The sequence below is a fragment of the Schistocerca gregaria genome, chromosome 1 (genome assembly GCF_023897955.1).
Source record: "Schistocerca gregaria isolate iqSchGreg1 chromosome 1, iqSchGreg1.2, whole genome shotgun sequence".
NCBI classification, from domain to species: domain Eukaryota; kingdom Metazoa; phylum Arthropoda; class Insecta; order Orthoptera; family Acrididae; genus Schistocerca; species Schistocerca gregaria.
Window position 1 is genome coordinate 773280647 of NC_064920.1, and position 19376 is coordinate 773300022.

General features: G+C 40.6%; 1 long non-coding RNA gene across 1 annotated transcript; it reads left to right on the plus strand.

Moving 5' to 3' along the window:
- Positions 1-5809: 5809 nt before the first annotated feature.
- Positions 5810-15296, plus strand: LOC126268424 (uncharacterized). The gene is made up of 2 exons (XR_007549117.1): positions 5810-6087; positions 14981-15296. It is a non-coding gene; the product is annotated as an uncharacterized LOC126268424 (long non-coding RNA).
- The last annotated feature ends 4080 nt before the right edge of the window (positions 15297-19376 follow it).

A 19376-nucleotide genomic window follows, 5' to 3' on the forward strand; every position in this document is an offset into this window, starting at 1 on the left:
AGTGCTTCTTAAACATCATTAGTACAACAATACTATCGACGTTATAGATGGCCGATAAGAACTATCAATACTAAAATTAATGACGAAACGAAAACGCTGTTTTTCAAGTATTCCATAGATGTGGACACTGTTTACAAAGCCGTAACTGTCACTGTCACACTGTATGAAATCCCTAACTGTTGCCTGTGAGTAAACTCGTAATCACACGTAACTGTGATATTGACCTCGCTTCCTTCTTCCTTCACTTCCTTGTAAGATCACAAGGTATGATGAGATGATTAAATTACATTTTACATTAAACAAACAATAGTAGTAAACATATCAGGTCCGTTACAAAAGTATCAGACATCTGGTTGGGAAAGAAATGGCTTACCTGGAGCATTGGACACCTAATCACTCTCAAAGTAGCTCCCTTGGAATTCCACGCTCTTCTTCCAGCGGTGCCGCCAAAGTTGGAAGCATGCCAAAAAAGTCTCTTTTGGAATGGAGTTAAGCTCGGCTGTCGTTGCTGCCACAATGTCCTCTCTTGTCTGAAATCACATTCCTTTCAATGGCCTCTTGATGTTGGGGAACAGCCAGAAGTCGCAGGGCCGCATATCAGGAGAGTAAGGAGTTTGTTATAGAACAGGAAACCGATTTTTCACCAAAAAAAAGTCTGAATAAAGTGTGAGGAACGTGCCAGGGCGTTGTCATGATGGAAGCGCCAATTTCCTGTTGACCTGTAAGTCTGGTCTCTTCCGAGGAACAGCATCAGGTAGGCGACGAGAGACACCCCTGTAGTGCGTAATCACGACGTACCACAGCGTGAGAGACAAAGAAAGCAGTCGGCATAACTTTGACTTGGCTCCACATTTGGCGGGCCTTCTTTGCTCTTGGTGACAAGGAATGCTTCCACTCTGACGACTGGGATTAGGTTTCCAGGTCGCATCCGTACACCGAGGACTCGTCAACAGTAATTATGGTGTTCACAAAATCAGGATCCGTGTTTGTGGAGCGCAGCATGCCCTGTGAGACTACAACATGAAGTTGCTTTTGCTCTGCCATTAGTAGCTTCGGCACGCATTTTGCTGACACTTCCTTCGTGGCCAAATCTTCGGTCACAATGAAATGTGCCGTAAAAGTGCTGATGCCCACCTCTTTTTGCAATTTCCCTCGTAGTCACATGACGGTCCCGCATCACCATAGCGTTCGCTTTGGCAATGACCGAATCATTTTGGCATGCTGATGGCTGACCGAAGCATGGCTCGCTTTCCACTGATGTGCAGCCATCTTTAAACAGGTTGTACCACTCCTTAATCTGTGTGATTCTCATAGCGTCGTCACCAAAAGCCGCCTGAAGCTTCCTAATAGTTTCCACCTGGCTGTCGTCCAGTTTCTGGCAAAATTTGATGCAGTAGCGCTGCTCCAGTCGTTCCATCGGTTCCCTTGCAATGAAAAACCAACGCGAGCACTATAACTACCTCATTCAACTGCTGCTTTCCAGCAACTGATGCTATCGATAGGCTGGAAAAAAATCACACATTTGCACGAATGTACAAGGTTGGTTCATGCAAGCACGCTAGATTCAAATCTATCAAGTGTTATAAAAAAAAAAGTAAGGTTGGATACTTTTCTAAAAGTCCTCGTATAATGTTACTCAATTCTTACTTCCTTTTCATATACACTGAAGAGCCAAAGAAACTTGTACATCTGCCTAATGTCGTGTAGGCCTCCCACGAGCATGCAGAAGTGCCGCAACACGACGTGGGATGGACTCGACTAATGTCTGAAGTAGTGCTGCAGGGAATTGTCACCATGAATCCTGCACGGCTGTCCATAAATGCGTAAGGGTACGAGGGGGTGGAGATCTCTTCTAAACAGCATGTTGCATGGCATCCCAGATATGCTCAATAATAGTCATATCTCGAGGGTTTGGTGGCCAGTGGAAGTGTTTAAACTCAGAAGAGTGTTCCTGGAGCAATTCTGGACGTGTGGAGTGTCGCATTGACATGCTGGAATTACCAAAGTCCGTCGCATTGCACAAAGGAGGTGATCAGACAGGATGCTTACGTAAGCGTCACCTGTCAATAGTCGTATCTAGACGTACCAGGCCTCCACCAGCTTGAACAGTTCCCTGCTGACATGCAGGGTCCATGGATTCATGAGGTTGTCTCCACACCCGTACACGTCCATCCGCTCGATACAATTTCAAATGAGACTCGTCCGATCAGGTACCATGTTTTCAGTCATCAACATTCCAACGTCAGTGTTGGCTGGGCAAGGCGAGGGGTAAAGCTTTCTGTTGTGCAGTCATCAAGGGTACACGAGTAGACTTTCGGCTCCGAAAGCCCACATCGTTGATGCTTCGTTGAATGGTTTGCACACTGACACTTGTTGATGGCCCAGCACTGAAATCTGCACCAGTTTGCGGAAGGAGTGCACTTCTGTTAACGGTGAACGATTCTCTTCAGTTGTCGTTGGTCCCGGTCTTGCAGGATCTTTTTCCGGCCGCAGCGATGTCGGAGATTTGATGCTTTACCGGATTCCTGATATTCACAGTACACTCGTGAAATGGCCATACGGGAAAATCCCTACTTCATCGCTACCACGGAGGTGCTGTGCCCCATCGCTCGTGCGCCGAGTATCACACCGCGTTCAAACTCACTTAAATTTTGATAGGCTGCGATTGCAACTGCTGTAACCGATCTGACAACTGCGCCAGACACTTGTTGTCTTACAGACGTTGCCGACCGCAGCGCCGTTTTCTGCCTGTTTACATATTTCTGTATTTGAATACGCATGTTCATACCAGTTTCTTTGGTGCTACAGTGTAACTAGGGTCATGGTTATATTCTCTTGACAGCTATACTTTTGGCACTTCTTGTGCTATCTGTGTCCATCGAGGAACTATTTTTGTTTAAATAAATGGCTTATTAAATGAATGAAAACTGCAAAGCATGAAATAAAAAAAAATCAAGAGAAGCGTTTTGCGTTTTACAACTACACAATATGTATATTTTAAGTATTTCAAGAAAAAATAGAAAATGCTTTTTAAAAGAAGTATTTCAAACACAAAATGAAAACAGGTATCTGTATTTTGTACTTGCATTTCAAATACATGTATTTCACATTAATTCACATCTCTGCAAAGCATGTCCGTAATGCTCGCATGTTGATCGAACCTACTGATAACAAATCTAGCGGCACACTTCTGAGCGCCGATACCTTCCTTTAAGGCCAATTCATACAAGCCGTCACTGCAACATCATGTTACGACTTCTTGGCGTCATGGTGTATTCACACTGTGCATCACGTCACTGTACTTCCAAAACAATTCAAGTCACACGATCTCAACTCACGTGACTGTACTTAACTGTCTTCCATACTTCTTTACAAAGTGAGTGATTTTAGTTGTTATCATTTATAAGAACTAATATGACAATCTGCTATGAAGATAAACTGTGAAATGCTTAAACGATACAGTGAAAGTTGTGAGAAGCTGAGGGGAGATTAGGAAGACAAAAGATTAATACCCCACGAATGCTGAAGTCATTAGGGATTAAATTGTTGTTCCGATGGATGGGGTAAGATGTCTCAGTAAACTGTATATTGCTATGTTAAGATAATAATTATTTCAGGCATTTAAGACCTAGCATGTCAGGCTAGCTCCACTTGCTGGAATTCTATTCTTTAAATACATAATTTTTCCTCTAATACACACAGTGCGAATATCATAGTTACATAAAATAACTAAATTATTGTCCATGACGTATTTAATATAACTTTATTTTTCGCTGTGTAATTTTCCGAATACTGATAACAGTAGTACAGTTACATCACCTGGAAATATTTCCTTTAAAGAAATATTTGTGATTTACTATTCATGCAAACCATACGAATGTAAATTTTCAGTGTTACTAAAAGTTGTTTGTTCCTAGATTGTTATAGCTCCTTATCAGCCCTCAAGCTCCATTGTTCGGCAAACTGTTTACACCAACAAAACTAGGTAACAGCTAATTTGATCCGAGAGTGAATTTTCACTCTGCAGATGAGTGCGTGCTGATATGGAACTTCCTGGCAGATTACAGCTGTGTGCCACACGGGGATTCGAACGTGGAAACTTTGTCTTTCGGGACCAAGTGCTCAACAAACTGGGCTACCTGAGCACGATTCACAGCATTATTTCCGCCAGTACTTCATCGCCTCTCTTCCAAAATTTGGGATGACATCTGCGACGTTTGGAAGGTAGGAAATGACGTAATGCCAGATGCAAACCTGTGGGGATGGGTTGTGAGTCATGCTCGGTTAGCTCGTGTGATAGAGCACAAGATACGTAGAAAAATAAGGTTGCTATTGGCTGATGCTGTGACGTCACTAAGAAAGACCGTTTGCCTCTGCTTGGACATCAATAAAGTATTTTGGAAATTTGTAGTAAGGTGTTATGGGATCAAATTGCGAAGGTCATCGGTCCCTAAGCTTACGCACTACTTACCTTAAACTAACTTGCGCTAAGGACAACACTCATGCCCGAAGAAGGACTCGAACCTCGGACTAAAGAAATAAAATGTGAATTGCTATTCAGCTAGTGCTAATAGTGTTACTGCTACATTATGAAACTTACCCAGCTTTTAAACAAACACTGATGACTTAAAAAGAAAATCAAGCACCTATCTGATCGAAACTCGAAAAAAAAAGCACAGAGTACAGTTAATTTTGCAGTCTTCTGTCGAAGTAAATGTTTGAGGTGAGCATGCAATTTTCCAAATTGGATCTGAGAAAAGGTTTAATGATTAAACAAGATATACAGTATATAAAGCTCATTTTCTTTCTGTATTCATCACAAGCATGAAAACAAAAACTAAAAGTCATAGGCGGACACTGTCGTTTACACATTAATCAAAATGACTGTGGTAACTGAAACTGCTATTTATTCGTGAACGCAACGTTGACACTGCAGGTAGAGAGTATCCGAGTTTTTCCAGGACAAAATTGGAATTTTTCCTCAAAACGACGCGCAAACGAAATGGCTTGCAAATGAACTCTTTGAACTAACAAACCCGTTTTGATTTCTCTAACAAACTTCTAATTTGGGTAGATTAAAATATTTTGCCCACTATTAAATTCACAAATGGTTCAAATGGCTCTGAGCACTATGGGACTCAACTGCTGTGGTCGTCAGTCCCCTAGAACTTAGAACTACTTAAACCTAACTAACCTAAGGACATCACACACATCCATGCCCGAAGCAGGATTCGAACCTGCGACTGTAGCGGTCGCACGGTTCCGGACTGCGCGCCTAGAACCGCGAGACCACCGCGGCCGGCAAATTCACAAGACAGATGTAGATTTTTATTACTTTATTCATCGTGCAGACATAATTTCGTTGATGAGAACTGACTTTAAAGATCTCTATTACGTGCTCGCGATTTCATGCACACTTTTCCTGTTAAATGTCGCTACGTAATTCTGCGAAATGACTTTATCTGTATCACTGCAGTCTTCACAATTTGCCTTTCTCTTAGCCATCATTGCAAGAGCATCGCCTGATCTTTGGCGCATTCAACGTGAACATTCGATCGTTTCGCCATTGTTAATTTATTATAGCTGACTGCACTTATTTCCCTCTTATTATAATAGTGATATTATTGTCGTTCAGATCGTTGCTTATCATTGAGGATCAATAAAACTATTTTAGTTCATTTTTTTAGCCACTGTTTAACATCAATTGCAGTTTACCTAATAGTGAACTTGTCGGCATCAAAATGCGAAACGCTCAGTATCCTGGGAATGGAAGAAATAACGATAAAAAGTTATCATAAATTCCGTGCGATATGCTGTATCTGCAAAGATGATTCATATTGTGAAAAAAAAAGAATACTTCCAATAAGCGACAATGTATGCGTCAAAAGCAAGTGATTAAGTCAGCAAAACAATTTTAAAAAATTGTCTTACATATTTTCTGTTCATCTCAACTCACCTCATCTCAGCGTGTACCGAAAGAGAATTACCGGTGATGTGTGCAAACTAGCGGAAAGAGAGAGAGAGAGCGCTTCACACAAGAAAAGTAATTGTTCATTTATTTAATGAGTTTTTGGTTGGTTTTAAAAGGTAAATAGAGTCCTATAATGTAACGCCAGTTATTAATCTTTTATAAAAATTCATACTTAGTGCCAGAAGTACGAAAATATCGCCCTGGGTAATGTTATTTTTCGGACCCACACATTTTTTTGCGTTTTCTTTGCATTTCTGCCTTCCTTCTGTAATACACTAGCCATCCTTACAAGCTGAAAACCATTTGAGTCTAATAAACGTCATTTTGATAGAAATGTGGACTCCGGGTTTCCACGAATATAAGCAAAGGCGTGGTGTAATGCTTGATTACAGTACATATTTTACCACATTGGTTTTCTGTGCAATACTGATATTCCTTGTAACAGGCGGGACAATAAATGCTGACAAAAATACTTCCAATACTTTGTAGCACAGTGAAGAGTCCATGAGTTTTTTTATACTAATATGCAAGTATCAGTAAGTCTGTGCATTTTGCAGTACGGAAGTGTGTGATATGAGTCTTTATTTTGATGCTTTTAGCTCCACCTCTTCATCATCATAGAATTTGTCACGTATGTAGCAGATGCACGTTTGGTATATCCACACCTGTTACAGCCACACCCTATTTATTGTTCACTATATCTTTGGCCTTGCAATTTGTAGTCCCGGGATGTGAATATATTTTGCGATTTTTCAGGCTAAGTGAATCTCTTCATTGAGGAGACTAATAGATAAGCAGACCAATACAATTCTGATTGATGGCAATGGAAACCAAGAAGTGATGATTTAGCCTATATATGTTTCCATCATGTGAAATTTCACAAAGCATCTTAAGTTATCTTAACTGTAGTTATTTGTGTACAGAATGAAAAAAAAAGGGGGTAGGGATGGACAGTATTATTTGGACAGAAAGAATGACAGTGTCGGTTCTTTACGTTGTTTTTCTACCTATTGACCACTCAATGCCTGAACTATGTAGTCAATTGAATTGAATCCAGACTGAGGCTAACAGGTTAGAACTCCTCCAGCTGTTATGTTTTCTACTTTCATCAATAACTAAATTTTTTATTCATTTTTTATTCTATTTTCATTACATTTGTACACATAATATGTAATATATACAAGGACATTTGAAAATGTTATGTAGGTAAAGTCCCATGTAAATTTGAGTTTTATTGATATTCCTGATTATGATGATGCAATTAGTTTTATGAGTCGCTCACTTACTTATAAGTTACTAACTGTGCTGAAAAAGGTAGTATAAATATGCAGTTATAAATATAATCCACAAGTTATTGTAATTAATAATAATAATTGTGTGTGTGTGTGTGTGGGGGGGGGGTTTGTGTGTGTGTGTGTGTGTGTGTGTGTGTGTGTGTGTGTGTGTGTGTGTGTGTGTGTGTGTGTGTGTGTGTGTGTAAGTAACCATCCAGCTTGTCTGGTTTTCCATATACTTTTGAAGATGTGTGAGGTGCTCAAACCAAAGTTCGCCAGCTTTCCTTCTCCTGATGTTCGTACTTACTCTAGTTGCATTTCTGTAGTATGATTGTGGTCTAAAATGAAAAATGTTATGACTGTGGGAGGATGCATGCAACGTCTTCCCCATTGGGAACGCAGCAGAGAGCAAATAAGGGGACCTTCCTAGCTTTTGCCTTACTGCCAGGGCAGAAACTCTGGGGGAAAACCTTGACTAGAAGTGGTTTCACATGTATTTTACCCTACTACCACATTCACTAATGAGGTCTCTGTCCTGGCAGGTTATTTATACAGTATTTGTGCACACTTATTCTTGTGACAGGCAAACATGTCGATTGTTCTGTTGTTGACATTTGAAATGTAACTTAAGTCGTCCTATGTACGGAACAAGTGGCTTGTGAGTTCAGGCTTTTCTTAACTGTACTGTTCCTGAGGAAAGTTTAAATTGTTTTCAAAGTGGTGAAACTGCATTCTACTTCTGCTGTTGAAACAGTTTTAGTTAGTGCAATTTTCTTTGTTTTGTGCACTTCAGTGAATAATTCTTCAAAAACATGCTACACAAAAAATGTGACTAGCTCACAAACTGATGTGATACCTTTAAAAGTATCAATTCATTAAATCATTGACAGTTCACTTTTCAATTTATAATGGTCAGTGAGCGGATTGTAACTTAATAAAAAAGTAGCGACGAAAGTGGCTGGGAAATGTTCTTTGAAAGAAGCAAACTTTATTGGATTAATAATTTCAAAGCTGCTGAATACATGAGAGTTTTGGAATCTTCCTTTCAGTTGGTTGGTCACAATGTCACACACTTCTTTGGCATCTATTGTCAGATTAGGTTCAGTGTTATATTTGGAACATTTTCTTGGAGGGGTAAAACATTCATCTTCAGAAACTTGACACCTTTAAATGTTTCTCGTATTTCATAAACAGCCAATTCAAAATGAGATAGTGCATTGTACAACATATCAACAGGTTTCATAAACTGATAGAACAAATTTGGAAGGAACAAAAAGTCTTGATTGTGGAGTAAATTTCTTAAGCCAAGAGCTTCACTTATTGTAATATCATCCCAAAATCTTCTTCCTCAGTCTTCTCAAAACGTTCCAGTAAATGTAACTTGTTTTCTTGAACCTTATTTATTACACGAGTCTGGAAGATCCATCTTGTTGAAGACATTGAAGGAATTTTCTTGTTGCATAGTGTCTGTAACAAATCACTTCCCTTAGATGAAGAGAAAAATGTAAATCATTTTCTAAATGTAGTCCACATTCTTCATATTTCTTAATTCATTCACTTAAATGCTTTAGGTCCTTACATCCTACTGTTGGCCACAATCCTTCAGCACCAAAGAACACACAATAGAAATGCAATAACTTTTGAAACTTCCTGACAGATTAAAACTGTGTGCCCGACTGAGACTTGAACTCGGGACCTTTGCTTTTCACGGGCAAGTGCTCTACCATCTGAGCTACCAAAGCACGACTCACGCCACAGGCTGTGGCTAAGCCATGTCTCCACAATATCCTTTCTTTCAGGGGTGCTAGTTCTGCATGGTTCGCAGGAGAGCTTCTGTAAAGTTTGGAAGGTAGGAGACGAGATACTGGCAGAAGTAAAGCTGTGTGGACCGGGCGTGAGTCGTGATTCGATAGCTCAGATAGTAGAGCACTTGCCCTCGAAAGGCAAAGGTCCCGAGTTCGAGTCTCGGTCAGGCACACAGTTTTAATCTGACAGGAAGTTTCATATCAGCGCACACTCCGCTGCAGAGTGAAAATCTCATTCTGGCAATAACTTTTGTTTCTCTTCACTCACTGTTAACCAAGACTTTTTACAGATTCATGTGTTGCAGAAAGTTTTCTACTTCTTTCTGTTGAGTTTAGACGTTAAGAAATCTTTTGATTGATGTACATCTAACTTCTTCATTTCCAGCTTCTCTTCCATACTTAATAAATGAAAGGGGATTTTAAGCAAATGATCTACTTTATTCATTTTAAAATAACTGTGCAAACACTCAAGTTTCAACCATTCAGCTCCAGAATAGGGGAACTACCGAGAAGTGGGATCGTTCACTGTTTTCTGCATTTCCTGTTGATGAATGGCAGTAGGGGGGAAAAGGAATGCAGTAAGGCACATGACAGTGACTACAGTTAGGTACTGTGGGCCCAAGGTGACTGGCCCCAAACATTGTGAAGACTTGTGGACTGATGGGCAAGGGGAGGAGAGTGGGAATGTGGCAGGGACAGTGGAGTTCACTGGGATGGAGGGAAAGACAGATATGGGTGAGCTGGTCTGTCCACTGAGCCCTGTCGAGCTGCCCTACACTGCACTAGGGTGAGGGCACAGGTAAAGAAAGGGAAATAGCTTGGTCACATCACTGTGTCTGCAGTTTTAGAGGCAGGGTGTGTGGAGGGAGTAAGAGACTTCTGACACTGGCCCCACAGCACAGCTGTGTTGGAGTGGCCTGACCACCGGGGCCTGTGCTTGCTGGCCTGCAGCTGTGCTTTGGCGGGAGGCTAGGTGAAAAAGTAGAAACTGCTTGGTCATGTCACTGTGCAAGCCAGGAGTGTGGAGGGAATACGGGGCTACTGGCCATCGACTTTGGCTGGATCAGAGGGGAAAAGAAAAACTGGTTTGTGACTGCAGAACGATATGCTTTGCATCTGTCTGCAACAGAGAGAACTGGGCCTGATTAGGGCGGGTTTCTGTCAGTCATACTATGCCAAGTCATGTCCAACTTGAACTGTTTGATATAAAATTGAAAAAAATATACACATGACAAAATTTTTGGTGGGGTTGGGCCCCTCTGGCCCTTTAGAATCAGCCACCCCTGGTATTGGCAGAGAACGAGGATGTCTGGGGGCAGCAGAGGAAGAAGATGATGAAGAGCAGTGGGGTGGTAGAGGAGAACGAGGAGATGTGCAGGGCAGAGGGGGGCAAGGTGGGGGTGGAGGAGGATGAGCAAAAGTGCCAAGCTAGAGGAGGATGAGGAGAGTGAGGTGGGGGTGGAGAAGAATAAGGTGGGTAGCGGAGGAAGAAAGAAAGTAAGATTAGTGTTTACCAGCTCGCCAACAATGTCATTATACACAGAGCACATGCTCAGATTAGGGAAGGGTGAGAATGGAAACAAGCCGTATCCTTTCAAAGGAATTATCCTAGCTTTTGCCTTAAAGGGACTGGTCCATGAGTACCACTGGTCTGGTAGCCATACCATGAATCACTGCCAGACGAGCAGAGTGCATGATGTGGGTTGTCGTCTGTGGAGGATTTATGAAAGAAGGTAGCCCATATTACCTTTTTCATTCCCTCAAGGTCATTTTTAATTTGTCTTATGACTTGTCAAAAATAATGCAACTAGTCAACTACTTCGTCTGAAGCTAATCACGTCCACTAATGCACTTACCACCAGCTAACTTCTTTCCTTTCGAATTACACTTCAAGTTCCTCACCTTTTCTGGATGTGTCCAACATATTCCATTTTTTCAAGTTTTGTGTCAACATAAGGTTTGGATTCACAAACTTTTTGGTATCCTTTTGAGTCTCCATCTCCAAGGTAAGATGTATACATCGCACCATATTTCTCCACTGATCTTTGAAATATCTTCACAACACCTTCAGATTCTATCCCTCCACTATAACCACTAATATTAATCCACTATTACAGCCATGACAGTACTTGGTAATACGTTCCACATCAATGACTTTAATGTTGTCCAAGGAGGTAGCTGTCACTACACCATTTAGGGAACTATGGTCTCTTCATTGCCAGAATGCATTCAGGGCTGCAAACTTACATGTATTGCTGTCATTCATGTCTACTCTTTCCTGAACAGAATTTTTCTTGTTATCATTTGCTACTTCTTCTAAAATCTGTAGAATAATTTTATTGCACCTGTCAAACCTTGTAGGGGGAGGTAAATTAAAAAATTGTGCACCTCTGTACCTCATAGCATAAGCAAGTTTAATATTTGCGATATACACACACTGTTTGGTTATGCAACAAGTAGGGCCTATAACCCCTTTCACTTAAATCACAAAAATTACAAATAATTCTTAATTTTGATGCACAACCTCTTGTAGTACGTACCTTCTCAACTACCTTCACACCACTATTGCTGCATTCCCCACACTGCAAAGCTTTATTTAATAGTTCAGATAGAGCAGGGTGTTCAACAATACTCGTAACACAACATGAATCAATAGTTGGCACCTCTATATTATCAGTATTAATACTGTCAAGCCCATTGTCCAAATATTTCAGTTTTAGATCCGAAGCACTTGGAGTAGTTGAAGCGGATTCAAGTGTTGTATCACATTGTATTTCAGTATCAGCAGAGTCAATCTGTCTGGTGAACGATTTCCATAAAATTTACATTGTTTAACATCAAACTTCTTAATTCGTCCCATTGATTTCAAGTGAAATAAGAAACTCGTGCACAACAGTTACTTCCCTATAAACAAAATATTTGTGCCAAAACTTCAGCAAGCAAAGCCTAAAGTTTCTGTATAAACAAACGTGAAAAGCTTTTGCACGTCAGCCAATTTAAGGGATTGGGGGGGGGGGGGGGGGGGAAGGACAGACAAATGAGAGTAAAACATTGTTTTTAACAAATCGGATTGTGTGCCATGGGGAAATTGTGGTGCGTGCAGCCACTTTTAAATTCCTCTAATTTTGGTACTTTCTGTGGTCCATTTTCTTGGGAGTAAACTTTTTCTGGTTCAGAAAACTACAGAGAAAGTTTTAAGACAAAAATTAAAAATTCGATTTTTTGACAGTTATTCATGTACAAGTCTCCTTAAGCAATTTCGGGAAATCACAGAAAACCTATATCTGGACAGTCAAATGGAGGGATATGGTGGAGGGCAGATGAGGACATGGAGGGAGGGGGGTGGGGGAGGTCAGAGAGGAATTTGTTGGGGAGTGAGAAGTATGTGTTGGGGGGCGGAGGAGGAAGAAAAGAATTAGGGTTCAGTTTGTTGTTGATGATGATGATGATTGCAGGAATAATGTTCAGGAACACACAAGAAGATCAAAGGCTAGCACAAGTTTTATTGAGACACATCATATGGCCAAGTAAAAAGTTAAGACAATTTTTTGTAATAAAATTAAGACTTATAGACTGTCATCCTATAAGAATGGAAAAGCAGCAGCCTGTCACATTTGAGGCTTCATGCAGTACACCATGAATCTTAATTTAAAATTATTGTAAATTGTAGGTGGAAGATAACGCCCACATGATAATAGGTCACTACAGACCAAATAGAAGTATGTTGCAATGGTGGCAGGAGAAGGCATTAATAAGGTCTGGTGTGACAAGGAAGTGTGGGAAGATAGGGAAGAGTGTATGACGGGGAGGTGGCTGTTGTCTATGTAATGCACCATATAGGGAGCACTAGGATAAATTCTCTCAAAAAAGTGCAAGGGGCAGAGAGAAATGGAAGAGATATGGAAAAAAATAAACTTGGGTGAAGCAGAAAAGATCCAAAGAGTGTGGTGCTAGGACTGCGGCCAAAGTGTGGTTTAGAATAACAATGACAGAGGAGAGAGGGAAGGGTTGTAGAGGCAATTAAGTCAATAACATGGAATGGTAGACATTGTGGTCAGTGGGGGTGAGAGAGTGAAGGTTATGTTTGAATAATTCATTTGGCTGGATAATTGGTTCTTGGCCAGTGTGTACAGTGGTGTAACATTGTATGTAGATTCCACTGTGCCCAAAAACTCAGATAGTTATTGTTCTTTCCTCTTTCTATTGTTACATAGCAATATATTCTCATGTGTGTACAGAATCATTTTTGAAATTCTTGGGCAACATGTACAACCACCAATAGGCCTGCTGCAGGCTGGATGATCCGTCTAAAGAACTGGCCAACAAATTGCATATGAAATGTCCATTGTACAAAAGCATATCAACATGCACCTGGCCTCTTATGGTTTAGTGGAGGACACAATGCAAGGGATGAATTACACAATTTTATGTTTAGTGATTCTTCCTTGGTATAAAAAGTTTGCAAATGGACTATCAGCCAGAAGAGCAGCAACTGCTAGAGGTCATAAGGCAATGACATACATAGCCAAACTTCAGGCATCCCACTAAGGAGAGCCATAGCCTACCCTACACCCCATTTGACTGTTGAACAGTGTGAACATATCCAGAACATCAAGCACACAGTTCAATATCGGAAAGAGATGCTCTTCCTAACAGACATTTCTCACATTACTCAGCAGACACCTAGATATTCAGAAACTTCTCTGACCAGCACACATACCAGACTAGTCTCCTAGTGAACATGTGGTGTCTAGTCTGGTCTACATTACTAAAAACATCTTGACTAATTGCAGCAACAGGTGTGATAATTTTATTGTGTTCTATAATAGGTATCCATAGATTGTTTGTTTTAAGGAAGCTGAATTTCCAATACTATTTGTTATTGTTTGTATCTATTCTTTCTTGGCTATGCACTGGAATGGCATTTGAGCTTTGTGTAATTGGCAGTATAAAAAAATGATCCTACCTTCATCATTGTGCACATATTCATCCTCATTACACCAGTGGGAAATGCACACAGTTGAAGCAATGAAAAATGTATTAATGTATTATGCATGTTGTACACATGTGATTATAGCACACTTGAATCTCTTTAACAATAATTTTGGTACAGTAGAACTTAGATTATCTGTGTGATTTGGGACTGAATTTGACCAGGATAATCAAATATTGCGATAAGTCAGTAAATCATGAAAACAGGACATTTCTTAAAAAAGCTAAACCTGTATATACATACTACTGATTATTAATTTAATGACCACAAAACAATATTGTTTAGATTTTGTACTGTTCTGCGTTACATACAATGTCAGTTCTTAAACATATCAGTTAGCCAGTTGTTTTGCTGTCTTTAATTTTTTTGTGCTGCAAAGTCTCACATCCTCTTCTATGATTATCTTCATTAACATTACAGAACTAAATCATAACTCCAGTGAGCTGTAGAACTCCTGTTACCTGAAGTCCAAGTATCTAGGTCATCAATTATCCACTTTTGCTGGCCACCAAACTCCCCAGATATGAATATTATTGAGCATAAATGCTCAAACTTAAAGCACACTAGAATATATTTAATTATATGAATCCTCGATGGAATATAAACAACTGAAGCAGTTAAGGTAATAACTGAAAATACACAGTTGAGCGGATCAGTCCACCACATATAGGAATGTAAACAAGATACAACATTGATGAGCTTTTTAGCAAAATAATCTCTCTCTCTCTGTGTGTGTGTGTGTGGGGGGGGGGGGGGGGGGGATGGATGGTGGATATGATGATTTGTTGTAGGCTGTACCACTGCTGTTTCTCTGCCACAAAATACATGGATAGTACATAGCTTTAAGTTTCACGATGTTAACAAAAGGGAGAGATTTCTTATATTTTGTATGAATATACGATGCTGAAAAAATGTATGTTGTCTTTTCTGTTTTTAGTTACAAGCTGTGGGTGTGGCAGTGATGGAAGAAACAGTCTTTCTGTTATAACACAACCATTGTCACTGGGCAAATGGGTGTCAGATTGACAGTAGTTTTCCAGAGAAGCCATCCTGAAGCAACTCGCCCAATACCGCATTAATAACAACGACAAAAGAAAAAAAATGTACTTTGAACTGTAAAATTAAACAATGTGTTCAGTTCATGTTCAGCCTTGGCCTTGATTCTGGAAGGAATTGATGCACTTTGTTCATGTTTGACATGGAAATATAACCAGGGTGTTTAAAAGTAATGGAATAAAGATTCAAAAACTGAAGATTTTAATTGTACCAGAAGAACATTTTCATGAATCATTGGCTTGCATGAAAGTTTTTTCAGATCAAGTAAAGTTGTCTAGGTTAAAGTGCCATTTAAAATTTCTCTCACAAGAACTGATGCCAGATAGTAATATCTTTGACTTATTGAAGGTACTCTGAATTTGATATGATTTTATTTCAGAATATTGGGGTGAAAGTGTTATGAAGGGTACTTTTGAAGGCTAGACTGACTATTTCAGTTCTGGAATGAAGAAAAGTGAATTTAACTGTGAAAAAGAATTTAAGTGGCATTCCAAAATAACAATACAGACATTATCTTTGCTTGTAACTTAAAGCTTAAACAAGCAACAACACTAATATCACAGGATATTACAGATTACAACAGATATGGTATTAATGCTGAATATTGTGGTGCCTAGGGAAGAACTTTGATAAAACAATATCTTCAAGCTAAAAGCATTTCTTGTGGTTGCTTGCACAAGTTTGTTTGGCTCTATAATTTGTGAGTTGTCTCTATACAATCCAGACTGAATATTGAGGGACCAGAGATAGTAAGCTGTGTCAAGCATACACTACGTGAACATCTGTGAGTTTCTACCATGAAAAATAAATAAGACAGTGGTAAGGCAGTCCAAATATTAAATATGAGTACAACTACTACTACTACTACTAATGATCAAAAACTTAAGACCCCCTCTATTAGCCACCAAAATAAAACCTGTGACCTAATTAATTGTATCTCCAGAACTGTATAGTGGTTTGCGGCTGTTGTAGGAGTTCAGCATTGCAGCAGAAACAGCAAGAAAGTGACAGGGTAGCATCTCTGGTGTATGAAGACCTATGGATCACTGTAAACAGCCCCCCCCCCCCCCCCCCGACACACACACACACACACACACACACACACACACACACACACACACACACACACAGTTGGCAAGTTGGTGTGGGGAGGGAGGAAGAGGGAGAGGGAGAGAGTGGGGAAGGGGGTGTGTCAGAAAAGGGGGGAGGAAGGGGGGAAAAGAGGGAGATGCACAAGTGGGAGAAGCATCAGGTGCATGGGATGGAAATGTGGTGTTCATGGGGCCATGTGTGGCCGTGAGAGTAGCACAGGACCCAGCAAATACTGAGGGCAGGAATACTACTCGACTGGCTGCTTCACAACCAGTGCCATCTGGACCATTCTCCCTAACACCAGCTTCTCTCAGTTAAGTAGGTAGAATCTGTCTTTGCATCATGTCTTTGCATATAATCATCATGGCCCTGATCTCTCTTGACCCCTACTCTGTAATCATCTCAGACCCTGCTCCCTGAGTTCCGTTTCACTCATTTTGCACCCTCCACTCTTCAACTTCTCTCCCCATCATTGTGCCTGTGCCACAGCTAGCTCACTACGCCACATCCCTGTTCTATAAGCTTTCCACCTTTTGCTCCCAATCATCATCCACCCTTCCAAACTTTCCATTCCATCAAAGTCTCCTTTTCCCCTCAACCATACATCACCTTCTCTCATTCCATTGTTTTACTTGTCAGATCATCATTAACAGTGGAATAATATAGATAAAAGAAATTTGCCTTTCAGGATCATTTGGCAGAAAAAAAATATGACTCTTACTGTACAGCTACCATGATTGTCATCACAATAAGTTTGAAATAAAACAACGGAATATCCAGGATGGTTAACTTGGCAAAGAGAGACTGTGGTCATGTGTGTGTGGGTTGCATTCAGTGGTAGATACAGAAAAACCTCAAGTAGGGGCCAGCACTGAAGATACCTTGAGCTACCTTCACTTTTAGCATCATAAAAAAACTATCAAGTCACATGCAAAGTTTAAGAAACTTTTATTAGAACTGATTATACACATATACAAGACAATGCCGTCTTCAGATATAAATATGTTTTTGGGAATCTTTTCGAAAGTCACTATTACCGAGCATACATGCATCAATACTTTCCAATACCTAACTCGTATTACAAGTTAGGTATGGGAAACTATTGTTACATTTCCAGAATGAGATTTTCACTCTGCAGCGGAGTGTGCGCTTACATGAAACTTCCTGGCAGATTAAAATTGTGTGCCCGACCAAGACTCGAACTGGGGACCTTTGCCTTTCGCAGGCAAGTGCTCTACCACCTGAGCTACCGAAGCACGACTCACGCCCGGTGCTCACAGCTTTACTTCTGCCACTATCTCGTCTCCTACCTTCCAAACTTTACAGAAGCTCTCCTGCGAACCTTGCAGAACTAGCACTCCTGAAAGAAACGATACTGCGGAGACATGGCTTAGCCACAGCCTGGGGGATGTTTCCAGAATGAGATTTTCACTCTGGAGTGGAGTGTGCACTGACCATCTGAGCAAGGTTCGCAGGAGAGCTTCTGTAAAGTTTGAAAGGTAGGAGACGAGATACTGGCAGAAGTAAAGCTGTGAGCACTGGGCGTGAGTCGTGCTTCGGTAGCTCAGATGGTAGAGCACTTGCCCGTGAAGAAAGGCCAAGGTCCCCAGTTCGAGTCTCAGTCGGGCACACAGTTTTAATCTGCCAGGAAGTTTCATATTGTTACATTATTAGTAAAAATATTGTTATGAGTCACATAATATTTTTACTTGCAATTTTACTATGAATAACTGTTATTAACTGATCACTGTCACTCTTGACTAATCTTCACACTTGCAATTGCTACAACTAGGACTTTTTACTTATTCATTCTTCAGTCTTATTATTTCTGCTTCTGAATGTAAACTAGTTTCCTATTGGGCAAATAGTCCGTGCATATAATGCTACGTATCGAAGGTTCTCTATACAAGAAAACAGTAGAATATTCGTGACTTTTCTCAAACAAATTCCAGACAGAATAACATATTGAGACTACTAGAAAAGCTGTGATTTTTCTCGTAGGTACGTGTTAGCTATTTATGTGGCAGACAGAAACACACAAAATATGACGATGCTGACGCGCGTGCTACATAGGAAAGTACAACTACTCGATTTAGTCGAGTCAACTGATGAAGGAAATGAACAAATAGTGTGCGGGCTGACTGGTGGGGGTGGCAATGCGTGCAGCCCCCACCCCACAAGGAGGGGGGGAGGGGGAGGGGGGGGGGAGATTGGGCAGCCCCCTCCCCCCAAATGTATCCGCCACTGGACTTGCATTTCCAGGTTTGTGGGTGTTGTTGTGCCTATCTGCGACTCAGCATCTATGCTAAATGGTGAGTTGTTAAGTTTGAAATACTAGGGTTGGAACTTTAATAGAGGCAACTATTTGTTCACAACCGATACAAAAGAGTTACATGTTTGCTCCTGTTACTGTCCTTCAAAGTAGTCATCAGCATTGTGTAGAACCTGTTGGCAGCGATGTGGAAGGCATAGTATGCCGTTAGCAGAGCCTGTTCTGTTGATGGTGCAAATGGAGTGGTCTGCTGCCTGTCAAACCTCTGACAGTTCTGAAGGAAATGCCACGAAGTGTTTCCTCCATCTTTGGAATCAAATCAAAGTCACAAGGATTTAAGTCCAGGCAGTATGGTGGATGGTACAGTACTTCCCAGTCCCAGTGATCGAACAGAGCAGCCACAGCTTGCGCTGTAAGTGCTTGTGCACTGTCGTGCAAAATGATGAGTGGGATGCACAAAAAGTGTCACCACTTCTTTCGCAAAGCTGGTAGCAGGTGATGCTCCAAAAACCGTGGTCTGTCGTGGAGGAATGTAATGTGTTAGGATAACTTCAGACCGCTGCATTCGCACCATCAACAGTACAGGCTCTGCTAATGGTATACTATGCCTTCCACATTGCTGTTGACTAGTTTGAAGGAAAGTAACAGGTGAAAACATGTAACTCTTTTGTATCAGTTGTGAATCAATAGTTGCCACTATTTAAGTTCCAACACTTGTATATACATTACATTGATTGCATAACCAAACATTCATGAACCATAAAATGTCCTTTGGATTTACTGGTTTACTCATCTTTGTCAAGTTAGTTCCAGTCTGCTTCATTAATTCCATCATCTGCTATTAAATGCTGGTAGAAGGCACAGGACACATGTGGTATATAAACCAGTAATTGACACCATAGGCTCCAGCTTG